General features: G+C 38.6%; 1 protein-coding gene across 11 annotated transcripts in view; it reads left to right on the top strand.

Annotated features, from left to right (window-relative positions):
- KCNIP4 (potassium voltage-gated channel interacting protein 4) overlaps positions 1-12113 on the top strand; it is a 453265-nt gene that overhangs the window by 300871 nt on the left and 140281 nt on the right. For 2 of the 11 annotated variants that reach the window (XM_063335359.1, XM_063335360.1), the window contains exon 2: positions 2073-2228. The exons of 8 other annotated variants lie outside the window; for them this stretch is intronic. The gene's annotated coding sequence lies outside the window, so the exon portion shown is untranslated. Of the gene's footprint in view, positions 1-2072; positions 2229-10583; positions 10606-12113 lie in introns of those variants that run through there. One more of the 11 variants, XM_063335362.1, reaches the window with a different exon arrangement.

Here is a 12113-nt window from a genome sequence, read left to right as displayed (position 1 = left end):
TTGCCTGGAAAACATAGAAATTGCATTGAGCCAGATGGTAAGTTGGCAACCTGGTGCACCTGTATGGAGGACTTGAGGGCAGAAATGGTTTCTCCTTTGCAGCTCATTAAATTGCTGTTTTATGCCAGAGATGAAACTGCTGGGAGTAGGTGATTTGTTTTATATAAAAAAAAAAAAAACAAACAAAAAAACCCAAAACCAAACCCCCCCCCCCAAAAAAAAAAGAAGTCAAAAAACCCAAACGTGTCCAGTCATACCCCAGTGTCCCATAGCAATCTTCCTTGTGCTAAGAACAAGAAGGGAGACAGGATAGACTGGATTGTATTTCATTCCCTGAACTGCTCCTTCAGTGGAATACCTATGTGTTGTACCTTACATCTAAGCTGCTTGAAAAAAATTATTTTCTGATGTCACTAGTAAGTGACAGAAACTGAAACGCATAAACCTACAATAACCAAACAAAGGTGCTTATCCTCTGCTTTGCTTAACCAGCAGTTTAAAAATAATAATACGCTCTAAATGCGGTTAGTTGCTTGCTCTGCCATTTTACTGCTCTAATGTGAAACATCCAAGGAACAAAACCTCCAATTCAAATATCTGTGTTCATAATAAAAAAAAAAAGTTTCTTTCAATAAAATTTTAGACTTCAGTGGGATAAATTGTTACAGAAAAATAAGAAGTTCTTTTAACACTGGCTTCTTTTGTGGCTTGTCCTTTTGTTTTTGCCAGTAACTGGGACTTAATTTTTTTTTCATCCATGAAATATTGTGTTTTCCAGTTTTGATATCATTCCAAAACATAGTTCAGCAAGATCTGCTGAGGATTACTGAGACTCCATCTGTTCTTGCCATACATAGGAAATACTACAGATGATAGTGAGCAGATGTATCCTGCCTATTACAGTCATGCTCAAAAACACTGAAATGTTGGATTGAAAAGGCAAAAACATTTTAGTTTTATACAGCTTTCTCCTGTATTTGCCAGACTCTATGTATGTGTCTGACAGTCAGGCTTCTCAAAATCATCTTAATTTTCTTTAACAGTCTCCAAAATGTGTTTTTTCTTGAAATTAGCATTGTTTACAGCCCAAGTCAGTTTCACATCCAATCCGGAATGGCATATGATGTTTCAGCAACTTAGTGGCTATGAATTTATGCTCATACTTTCTTTTTCTGTGGCCTAATAAATTTTGAGGGGGATTCTGTACTTTGGATTCTTAATTTTTTTTTTTTTTTAAGTGCAGAAAGGAAGACTAACAGCAATGAGGCATCCTAAAAATTCATATGTCAGTGTGGTGGGCGCTCTAAAGAAGATCTTTGCTTTGCCTTGAGTACAGGAGGGGTTTGAATGCAGGTCCCTCCCTCTGAAGGGAATATCTTAAGCTGCAGCAGCAGGGACAGAAGAGAGATAGAGTCCACCCTAGTTTCAAAAACGTAGCACTACAATCTCTATAAGAATGGATTATTTTGCGAAAGTTGAAAAGCACCATTAGGCAGTTTAATTACTGCATTGTATTTATTATTTTTGTTTGGTTTTACACTTAGCACTCAAATTGAGGTGAATTTGACTCGGCTAGTGTAGTTGTGGTGTGGATGGCCATGCAGCAGTGAGCACTGGCACATGGAGCACGGCTGCTGCTCTCCCTGCCATCCTGAGACAAGGAAGCCCTGGCACCCAACGTGTGCCCTGACACTGGCTTGTACACCTTACAGAATCACAGAATGGTCAGGGTTGGAAGGGACCTTTCGAGATCATCTAGTCCAACACTCCTGCCAAAGCAGGGTCGCCCAGAGCAGGCTGGACAGGAATGCATCCGGGCAGGTTTTGAATATCTCCAGAGAAGGAGACTCTACAACCTCTCTGCGCAGCCTCTTCCAGTGCTCTGCCACCCTCAAAGTAAAAAAGTTTTTCCTTATGTTGAGATGGAACTTCCTGAGTTCCAGCTTGTGACCGTCGCCCCTTGTCCTATCACCGGGCAGCACTGAGAAGAGTCTGGCCCCATCCTCTTGACACCCGCCCTTTAGATATTTATAAACACTGATGAGATCACCTCTTGGTCTTCTCTTCTCCAGGCTAAACGGACCCAGATCTCTCAGCCTTTCCTCATAAGAGAGGTGCTCCATTCCCTTGATCGTCTTTGTAGCCCTGCGCTTACTGTAGCTTCTCTTCTACTCCAGGGCCATGCAAGCCCCGTGGCTGCTCCCCTCAGAGGCTGAACTGTTGCAATGGTGAGTCTTACAGCAAGTGGCTGAGTTGAAGGATGAGGAAGGCTTTGAAGGGTTGGTGTTCCTGCTGAATACATAAGACTGATGGATGTAACTCCTGTCCCATTAGGTCTGGGGCTGTGGCTCTTGGGCAACTGGCCAGTTGCATACAGAGATCAGAGCCTGTGACATCTCATTTTGGATTGTGACACTCTGCTCATCAGTTAAAGGTTGAGAGATGAATTCAAAGTGGCAGAGGTGTAATGAATGTACTCGGACAACCAGGGAGATGGGGAAGCTGAAAGAAGCTGACTCATGTAGCACAGCAAAACAGAAATGAGTGAGAAGGAATGAGAGAAGGAGTGAGATGTGATCAAGAGGCAGAAAAAATTGTATCTAAGGTAAATGATTAAGTTGGCACGAGTAATAGGTTAAATTCTCTGTGAGTCAGCTAATGCTGGAAATTGAGGAAGCTCTGAGACAATTTTCCAATAGGAGTAGAAAGAGGAAAAAAAATCCCAAAGTTTTAAGGAGTTGTTTCATCAGTTCATTAAATGAATTGTTGAATGTGTGGTGATAATGAACAATGCTTACTTTTGGTGCTGTATTTCTGTGAAAGTTGAAGTCAATCTTTTTGTAACTAGCTTTGAATCTTTTGACACTAGGGGATTTAACAGTATAAAAGCCGTATTTAGCTCCCTGAGCAATCCTCCCTGATGGAGAACCCAGGACTCCTGTTCTGATGATCTCTTGATTTCCTTTTGAACATCACTTCTCTCTTAGAAGATGTGCTTTGCCAAGTATTTTGAAATTTTCCATTTGATTTTTTTAACTCCTCTACATTAGGCATGTTCTCTTCATTTCTCTGGTTTTCCAAAGTGAAGAGGATATACAGTAATACTGAATGAGTTTATTTTAGATAAAATTGATCTTTAGTGATCATCTGCCTGTGTAGGTATGTGATAATTAATGGAATAATAAAAAAAAAAAGCCTCCTGGCTCAAACAACTCGATTATTTCTTTGTATATGTCATGTTGTTAATATAGGAAAAAAAAGTTAATCTAACAATGCTGAAAAGAAAGCATACCACAGGAAAAGTTGCCAGCCATCATTCTAATGGTGCCACATGCTGCCTCCTTGAGGCCATGCAAGGGAGTTTACGCAGTGTGAGGATGATATTTGTGGGATAAAAAGCTGTAGCTAGATTCTATTCAATACCTTCACTGCTGCTCCAGCAGCCCACATGCTGTAGTGTAATGCCACCCAGGCTGCTATTATGGCTGTATAAACTTGATTTCTCTGAACGCTGATATAATAAAGCAATGATGCTTGAAGAGTGGGATCCAGCCTAATTTTTAATATTAATAAACTTCACTCTCAGTGTGATGATTTAATTTTGACTGTCTTTTAAAAAAGCTAATCTGAAGTTCAGGACATATTTGTTTGCAAAAAAAATTACTAGTCTTATAATTCACAAACCTTGAGTTCAATGTTATATAAGACTAGCTAGTAACAGATTTCAGTCTGTAGGCTTGTCCACTGGGACCATTGTCTGCATTCCTGAAGATGAGAAGATCTCTTCATTTTTGCCTCCATTTTCTCATGTATAAAGCAAAAAGGGAAGCATGATTAGCTGTCTTTTTAGTCTTATTTTAGCTCTAGAAATGAAGGAAATCTAAGAGTGAAGTGTTATACAGTTAACTCATTTGTAAAATAATGATCCTTCACCTTGATTGTTATGAATCTATTCTTAGAGTGAACTGTGGTGGCCAAGAAAGTCAAAACTTTGGCAGTGACAGAGGCATTGAGATGATTTTTTGATCTGGACCTTGTTTCAAGGAATTTGGATCTTATAGGAGACAGTAGTGATTTGTTGTGCCACATTATAAAATCCAATCCGGTTGTTTTTCCACAGCTTATTTCCTGCAGTGTTATTTGGATAGAGAAATTTGTCAGTAGTTTGTCACTTGGTGCTTTAACTAGTTTTCAGTTCACTGAGACTTTTGACAAAACAACACAAACAACCTTCTTTCATTCCAAACTCAATACATGAAGTGCTTTTTTGGTTTGGTTGTGGGGTGATTTTTTTCCATAGCTTCTTTTTACTGTTCTGTTTATACACAAGATCTAATCTCAAAAAATAAAGTGTATTTTACAATGTTTGATCATGAACTCCTTTCAGCTTTACATTTGAATAAAGAATACACAATTTTAGACACATGCAAGGGCTTGTAAATGCCAAGTAGCTTAGAGTCTAATTCTGAAGACTTCTAAATAATCTGTTCCTAATCCAACAAAATGCTTAAGTGGAACCTTAGCTTTAGCCAAAATAGATAAAGAAGTTGGAGACTCTTTGTATGTTGAAAAGCTAAGTTTGTACTTGAATTCATTTTTTAGGGTACTGTGGGTTTGAGTCAGTTGGGACCGACTTTTCCTGAATGATGTATTTCTTACTATTTATTTACTGTACAGTTAATTCAGCACCTGAGATAAATGATAAAGCTGCAGCATCAGCTACACTCTTTTTTCTAAACTTGTAAATGGTAAAAGTTTCTTGGCATTAAGGAAACTTTTTTTTTTAATTAGAGCTAGGAAGAGGATTTTACAAATGATTAACAGATACGGCAGGTAATATTCTGTGGATCTGAATGAAAGTGTACTGCAGTATGTTATGGAACAGTGATTGTGAAATATTACTATTCTTATGTCCTTTGGATGATCTTTTGAGTAAGAAAATGTCTATTTTTAGTGGCAATATAAGATGACAAGTAAGGGGAGAATGCAGTTATTTCATACTGCTATTTAAATACTTTTCATCCATTGCAACGTTTTTTTATGTGTGTTTGTCTTGTAACTTTTGCAATTTTATTCTTAGCTCAAAATTTGGATCAATTGTATTAAGATGTTATAATGTTTAAATATAAAATAGTTTTTGTTTCTTTTTTTTAGTCTTAATTGCAGTCTTGCATCTTATATCTTGCAAACTTAAGGGAAAAAAGCCACTTAAATAGAGTGGAAGTATCCCATTGTATGAGTAATGCTCGCATCTAAATGGTCTTTTGGGATCTATAGATTTGATCCTTTTATGGTGTTATTTATAGTTTCTGAAACTATGACCAGCTGAGCCACTTAAAAAAGCAAATCGTACTTTTGAATTTGAGTCTGTACTCCATGCTTGTGTCTGTTTTGCTATGTATTCATCAGAAAAGATAATGAGGAAAAGACTAAGCCACAATCTTCTCTTGGATAACACAGTAAAAATCAATGAATCTACATATATAAATAAAGGACTTAATTTCATTTATTTAATTCATCAGTTGTATAGAATCTGTGTCCATTTTTTTTTTAAAATTCATATAACGGTAGCGTTGCACTAAGAATTAAAAGCAGAACAACACAACTAAGGTGTTTGGAGTTGTGTTTTTTTTCCAGTGGACAATCTTAGCAGAAACCCTTGTGCAGTCTAAAAGTCAACTTGAGTATCTCTCTGAAGGCACACGTTTTTGGAGAAGCGTAATACAAAGTAAATTATCATGTACTGTGCTCTTACTTTTTGCTTAGCAATAGCAAAAACAAGTGCTTCTGCGTCACTGGTTGGAAACGTGCATATGCACTCACACATCCTGCAATTAATAGATAAGCAATATAGTGTTAAGCAGGCTATATACAAATAATGTGTAAATTTGTAGAAAGAAAAAAAAAAAGTGGACCAGGAAGCTACCAGTCCACAACCACAGGTCTTAAACATACTGCTCTTGAGGCTCTGAGAAGAGTCAAAAAACTAAAAGCAAGAGCAAGAAAAAAATGCTATTGGAGAAAAGCAGATTCTTGTGTTAAAAATTGGTAGGCATAGAGTACTTTAGTACTTCTGAGTGTAGAGAAGGGACTAAGATTGAGAAAATAACCGTGGAAGAAATAGACTCATTTTTTAATTTTATTTTTATTAAACTAGAGAGGTGACAAGCAAGGGTCTGTGAGGTACCAACTGAACCTCTGAAGGTAGTGAATAGGAGAGCTTTCCTCCTTTTTTCCCCACTGGATGGCAATCACTGTTCAGAACAAGTTAGGAAAAACAAAATTACATTTAGATAATGTGCCTTTAAGAAGTGAAAATATATACTTTGCTATAGTTCTCATTTTCTAACATTGATTTAATTTTTATCAATTATTGATGACTTAGGGGAGCAGCAATCAGTGTCATCTTTACATGTGTTAAAAAGAGCTTGGCTTTTGTAATTCACTTTAAGTTTTTGTAATAAATATAATTAGCTAGCACCCTTTTGTAGCACTTCCAAATATAAATGTTTTGTCTCATGAATATGTGCTTTTGATTCCAGTTTGTTTTGATCAGGACTCTCTTTAATGTTTGGGCTTTTCAGTCACATACTTAATTTGCTCAGCAGCAAATTACTTCGTCTTGCTACTTTCTGGAAGAAAAATTATTCTGCGTGTCCATATTGAGCCTCTTCAAGTGCTTTAAATATAATCAAACATTTGGTCACACTACTCTGTTGTAATCCTGTAATCTAGCTCACCTCTAAAGATCATTGTAAAACATGTCAATAAGACAGCTGTAACAAAAACAAAACAGTGATTGTAGTTTTCTTTGAAAATTAGAAGTTCTCTTTAACAAAAAGTGCATCTTAGACTATGAGCTATCCTCTTACGTAGACTGCAAAAATGCAGATTAGTAACAGGTCTCAGAAACTTTAGAAGGCCCCACTTTGTACTGAAGTATTTTGTCAAATTATTTGGACAGACCCTTTATCCCGCAGCTCTTCAGGCAGCAGTACATCTCTGTTGTACTCTTCAAGCTGCACTTAAAGATCTAGCAGTGCAGCCAGGTATAGGATTCAGCCTGCAGCTCTGTAATTGTTGTGTTCTTTTCTGTCCATGGGTAAAGGTATCTGAAAGTGTGCATGCACTTGAAGTACTATATTAAGGAAATTACAGTTTGGATTGCTGGACAATGAGGTGGATAAAAAAGCCCTGCTTGTATGACTAGGCTTGGATAGTGGGTCATACTCTACCTGGAGGCTGATAACAAGTGGAGTACCACAAGAACCTATCCTGAGCCCTGTCCCGTTTCACAGCTTTATCAATAACCTGCAACGTGCAAAGAAGTGAGCTGTCATCAACAGGTTTGCAGATGAGGCCAAAATTGGATAAGCCACTAGTTAGAGAGACCTAGATAGATTGGAGGAACGGCCCAGCAGGAATCTTGTGAAATGCAACAAGGACAAATGCCAAATCCTGCACTTGGGAAGGGATACATGCTGGGGAGCAGCTCTGATGGAAAGCATCTAGGGGTCCTGGTAGACAGCAAGCTGAATGTGCTGCCTTGCATGTTGCTGTCTCAAGCAAGGCTGGGCTAGGAGCATCCCAGGCTGTATTAAAAGGAAGGACTACAGACTGTAGATTGAGGAAAGTGAATATTACCCTCATTAGACTGCATCTAGAGTGTTGCATCCAGTTTTGGGTCCTCTAATACAAAATTTTGATAACGAATGGAGGCCCTTAAGCTGGTAAGGGGCTGGAGCATGTGCCCACCGAGGAGAGCCTGAAGGAGCTGAGCTTCTTCAGACTGGAGAACATACAGCTTGCAGGGGACCTAACAGCAGCACCCCAGCACCTAAAAGGAGGTCATGGAGAAAACAGCCTCTTCATAGGGCTCCATGGCAGAAGAACGAGAGATAATGGACACAAATTGAAATAAGAGAGGTTCTGACTTTTGACAGTCAAGCAGTGGGACTGGCTACGCAGCGAGGTGCAGTCTCCATCCTTGGAGGTTTTCACAGTGCAAGTGGGTCAATCCCCGAGCACCCTGGCCTGATCTCATAGCTGGCCCAGCTTTGAGCAGGAGGTTGGACTAAACACTTCCTGAGGTCACTTCCAACCTTAGTTATCCTGTAATTTTTATCAGAAGGATCAAATGCAGCTTCTGATAATATGTTTTGTTTCTTAATATTTGCACAACTTAACATGCAAACTTCTGATAGAATCTAGACTCATTTTGGTAGTAGAAAGCGGGAACAAGTAACTCTCCATTCTTCACAACAGCCAACATCATTCTTAGTGTCTAGTTTCATAAGAATTAATTTTGAAAGTTCTGCTTAAACTTCATTATGTTTATGCTGTAAATGTGAGAGAAGATTCTGCTTTTCACTGGGTAAAATTAACTGCATCATTAATTAATTCTCTTGTATTAGTTTAGAAGATGATTTTGTCTGTGACTGTAGGAAAGTAACAAAACATCTGCTCTTGTGAAGTTTCATCTGATGCTTGCACCATTTTGGCAGTTAATTCACTAATAGCCACTTTTTGATCTTCTAAGATCAACAGTGCTGGAAACTGATGTTAATTCTGAAGCAGAAGCCGACCTTCAACCATTACCATTACCTCTTGCTGTTACATATGCTCTCTCTGCTAGGAGAAAGCAGATGTTTCTTCAGCTAGATGAGAGTTGTTCTTAACAGTCCCACTGTCTTTGTACCACCCATGGCATTGAGGGCCTGTTGTGGAGAGAGACTGTGCAGAAACCATATTCAATGCCCCCTTCCTTCTCTTAGGCAACATAGTACATATTTCAAAGGATGTGAATGTGTATTCCCGCAGCCTAAGTGTATGCAGCTGTTCACGTGCTTTGGTTTGACTGGGTGTGAGTTGAAGAGCTGTGTGCAAGAGCAGGAAGAGGCAGAAGCAGCTTCACCTGATTAGGAGAGCAGGAAGAGTGGACTGTGGGTGATGGAGAATACCGGTGTACTGAAGAGAGGAAAGGATTGTGTTATCTAGCAGCTATGTATTTATAAATGAGACGGATTTGTCACGGGGTGGTTTGGGTTTTCCTTGGGGAATTTATTTTGTTTGAAGGGTAGTAGCATCTTCTGAGGGCAGTTAATGATCCTGACCATGCAAGTGTAAATTTTTTGTGTCCTAAAATCACAGTAAAAAGAGATTTGATGTAGTGCTCCTGTATCTTACCTCTGTCTCATAACAGCAAGAAACTATATGTGTGCTTTTAACCCTCCCTTTTTCCTGCATATTTTCAGGGCACAGATCCCCATATCTCATATTCCTTACAGAAAAAAAAGTTCACTTAACTGTTTCATGATTGCAGGAACCATTTGCGTTACTTTTGTTAATGGCCTTTTCTTAAGTTTTTCAGTCATCATCATTCTCTGGTTTTGCAGATGTGAGCCCACTGGCTTGGCAGTGTGTTGTTTTTGTTTGTGTTTCTTTTTTTTAAAAAAAAAAAAAAGAGTGGGAAGCAGTTGTGGAAGTATGGAGAGGAGAAGGAAGATCAAACAAGCATCATCTATCAAAAGGGAGGGGCTACTTCCATTAAGGAGACAAGCCAGGAGCTGATGCTGTTTTCAGCACAAACAGTGCCCTCACGGACCAGGGCATGGTCTCACGGGGACTGATCAGGGCAGGGGTGCTGTTGCAAAGAGTTGCTGTTAACCATGCATATGTCATCAGAGAAGGTAATATAACAAGTCAGGTCTGGGAGGTCATTCCAGAAAGTCCAGTCAGGAACAGAGGGGAGATAGCCATCGATACATCTAACACAGGTTCAAAGTTCACCGAGGAAACGGGGCTAGAAATGAGTACAACCATGACGTAGCTCAGGCAAGGTACCCAGGCCTGGGCTGCGCTACAGCCTCTGGGCCCGTGAGCAGAGGCAGTGGGTAGGAGATCCCAGGTAAGGCCATTCAAGGCCATCAAAGCCTAATAGTGCACTCAGGGACCTGGCTATATGCCATTAATATAATCCTAACTAGTTCTCGTGTTTGGACTATTTAATTTTGTTAAATTGGGAATCCTTCGGTGTACTGTACGTGCAGAGCTCTGTGGGATGCTGGTGTCACACCTGTCTGAGCAAAAGGCTTTGGTGGCTGGCAGGAGTGGCCTCGGGTGGGTGATGCTCCCCAGTCCTGATGGGGCTCCTGTGGCTGCTCCTGTGAAGGGAACCAATAAGGTTCAACAAGGAACGCATGTTAACAGGGGCAGTTTCTAAGGTCAAAGCATCACTGCAGGTTTAAAAACATTTTGAACACTAGTCATAATTCTTAGTGACAGGAAAAAACACAATTTTTAATAAAATACATCATTTGTGTCCGCTTTGATTGTCACTTTAATTTACTGGCCGTGTTTAGGTGCAGAAAACTGATCATCTCACAGATGGGGTGGCCATAAATTGTGGTTTTTTTCTCTTGGTATCATTTCAGAGAACCATCTTGAACTTTCTATTTTATAGCCCTACCTGTCATTATATTGTTTACTTTTTTGTTTTGAAGGACTTCTTTTAGTTCACAATCCAGCGGAAGGGTTCAGTAGCTGGATACGTAGCGCAAACCACCATTGCCTTGAAGAAATTAAGGCATGATGCACTCCATTAAGGTAACTCAAACTAAGGCTATTTTATTTATGAATGAGTATTGAACACAGAGGAGTATAATGTACTTTCACAAAATGAATTTTATGTTTTGGTCATTCGATAGTTTGGCTTGGCTTTTCAGCAAGACATCCCTGCACTTGCCCTTCATCTTGGTGAAAGAAAACCAATGTTGAAATAAATGCTAGTAATGTAAAAAACTTGTATTACAAGTATAAGTATAATGGAGGCCCTTGATGGACAGTTAGGTGTTGATTCCCCATTTACATCTGCTTACTTATAAATGTAATGGTTACAAACTGGTGCAGAAAATTGTTAACTGGTTTCATTGATAAGCAGATCACAAAAATGAGAGTTTGCATGTCTATGCAGAAAGCAATCCCATATTGTTCAAGATACACAATGATTAAGAATTCAGGTATATCAGAATGAAACGTTTGTATTACTAAGACAACATAATTCGTAGAAGTGGAAACTTACTCTTGGGTCATGCCAAATTATTTAGTAACTAAACTATCAGAGGAAACATTTGCAATTCTTGTTCTCGTCATCTTCACAAAAGATGTGATTTCCCAGCTGTATCCTAAGATACGGTTACTCATCCCTTCATGTAACAAAAAGAAAATTGAGTATGTATGAATTGCACTTTCTTAGACTAAAAGTGACTACTTCTAAAACAAGTTAGAGTTAAAACTTTAATTATTCTTTGGAGATAGATATTGTAGTAATTTTCAATTCTATTGGGAAAGAACAAACGTTCCTGAGAAACTGCATTTGTAGATAACTTTCAAATATGAATATTAATAACTATCAAGTAATTATCAGATACATATAGTAAAATTAAGTGTATTTGCACCACTAGTAGCTTTTATCTTATTTTTGCTATGACAGCTTCAAGATCTTGGATGACAGATTTGTTCTTTTTTCTTTTTTTTTCTTCCCTCCTTGTGTAGAAACTGTATATGTAGATTACTTTGATGGTGGTTTCACTAACCACTGTTGATTTTGCTGAGTGTGACTTAGTTCTTGCAATGCAGATCAGGTAGAATTTACAAATAACAAATAAATTGGCTGAGGAGTTCTGCTACTCCGTAGTCTCAGTAGGTTTCCACTTGGGCATGTCTGGTGTTTTCATTGGGTGATTAAATCACTGTTTTAAATTTTTCCAGGGATATTTGTGATTTGAATTAAAAACTAAAGTAAAATTTTCTCTCAGCAAGGTGTGCATCAGAGGAGGAATTGCACCCACTCTAGTATCTACTTCTGGGCATCAATAGTGTTTCCTAACCTTTTCCTTCCTCGCATGACACCTTTAAGAAAAATCTCCCTAGTTTTTTTCAAATGAAACTCTTCACTTTATGTGAATTGTCAAGGGCCCTTCTTTTTCTCAGCATCTTTACTGGTCTATTTTTACCTGAGAGGCACAGCTGGTTGTATGGTTTCAGCTCCCCATTAGCGTATTAGATGTGATTTCATGGTATGTAACCCCTCATTAACCGAACTAGTAAACATA

This window comes from Chroicocephalus ridibundus, chromosome 5 (genome assembly GCF_963924245.1).
Source record: "Chroicocephalus ridibundus chromosome 5, bChrRid1.1, whole genome shotgun sequence".
NCBI lineage: Eukaryota > Metazoa > Chordata > Aves > Charadriiformes > Laridae > Chroicocephalus > Chroicocephalus ridibundus.
The sequence above is the reverse complement of the archived record's forward strand: the minus strand, read 5'-3'. Positions and strand labels throughout refer to the sequence as shown.